Here is a 1,508-nt window from a genome sequence, read left to right as displayed (position 1 = left end):
TTGCCACTGCACTCCAGCCTGGGTGACAGAGCAAGACCTTGTCAAAAAAAAAAAAAAAATGCTGGGTGCAGTGGCTCATGCCTGTAATCCCAACACTTTGGGAGGCCGAGGTGAGCTGATCATGAGGTCAGGAGTTTGAGACCAGTCTGACCAACATAGTGAAACCCCGTCTCTACTAAAAATACAAAAATTAGCCAGGCGTGGTGGCACACGCCTGTGGTCCCAGCTACTTGGGAGGGTGAGGCAGGAGAGTCGCTTGAATCCGGGAGGCGGAGGTTGCAGGGAGCCGGCGTCGCACCATTGCACTCCAGCCTGGGTGACAGAGTGAGACTCTGTCTCAAAAAAAAAAAAAAATTACACATCTATCGCTTCACACAGTTATTTAGTAGTGTGGTAGAGGGTTAGTTGTGACAATTAAGATCTATTATTTTAGCAAATTTCTAATTAAAAATACAGTGTTTTTTTTCTCAGAAAGGAAAGCATGGACTGTTTCATGAATTTGCATGTCATCCTTGCTCTGCGGCATGTCAATCTCTGTATACTTCCAATTTTAGTATATGTGTTGCCAAAGCGAGCATAAAAAACACAGTATTATTAACTATAGTCACTGTGGTGTACACTAGCTCCCTGAACATATTCATCTTACAACTGAAAGTTTGTACTCTTTGACCAACATCTCCCCATTTTCCCCATGCTTCAGCCCCTGACCACCAACTGCCATTCTACTCTCTGCTTCTTCTTTTTTGAGACGGAGTCTAGCTCTGTCGCCCAGGTTGGAGTGCAGTGGCCAATCTCGGCTCACTGCAACCTCTGCCTCCCGGGTGCAAGTGCTTCTCCTGCCTCAGCCTCCTGAGTAGCTGGGATTACAGGCGCCCACCACCATGCCCAGAAGACACTAGTGAAAGAATACCTTCTAGGCTGGGCGCAGTGGCTCATGCCTGTAATCCCAGGACTTTGGGAGGCTAAGGCAGGTGGATCACCTCAGGTCAGGAGTTCGAGACTAGCCTGACCATATGGTGAAACACTGTCTCTACTAAAAATACAAAAATTAGCTGGGCGTGGTGGCATGCGCCTGTAGTCCCAGCTACTTGGGAGGCTGAGACATGAGAATTGCTTGAACCCAGGAGGCAGAGGTTGCAGTGAGCCGAGATCGTGCCACTGCACTCCAGCCTGGGCAACAGAGTGAGACTCTGTCTCAAAAAAAAAAAAAAAAAAAAGAATACTTTCTAATATTTAGTGATTGTCAAAGAAAAGCTTTGGCAAGATTTTCTAAAGAACTGGACAGACAATCCTTTCGCACTGGAGGAGGATTAAGTCTTTTTGAGTCTGAGATTCTGTAATGCTATAGAACTAGGTGCTGAGCTAGGTAGACACTAGTAATTCAGAATTTTAAATCCCCCATTACTTTGGTCAACAATATGAACAAGAGCAACACTTGACATTTGTCTCAACTTTAAAAACAAAAACCAGTAAGCAACAATTAAATGGAGTAGAAAATAAAAACACTA

At 45.0% G+C, this 1,508-nt stretch overlaps 1 non-coding gene across 1 annotated transcript; it reads right to left on the bottom strand.

Annotated features, from left to right (window-relative positions):
- Window positions 1–475: 475 nt before the first annotated feature.
- On the bottom strand, window positions 476–578 carry LOC112439419 (U6 spliceosomal RNA). Its single transcript, XR_003027702.2, has one exon. It is a non-coding gene; the product is annotated as a U6 spliceosomal RNA (small nuclear RNA).
- Between the last annotated feature and the right edge of the window lie 930 nt (window positions 579–1,508).

This window comes from Pan paniscus, chromosome 2 (assembly GCF_029289425.2).
Source record: "Pan paniscus chromosome 2, NHGRI_mPanPan1-v2.0_pri, whole genome shotgun sequence".
Taxonomy (NCBI): Eukaryota; Metazoa; Chordata; class Mammalia; order Primates; family Hominidae; genus Pan; species Pan paniscus.
The sequence above is the reverse complement of the archived record's forward strand: the minus strand, read 5'-3'. Positions and strand labels throughout refer to the sequence as shown.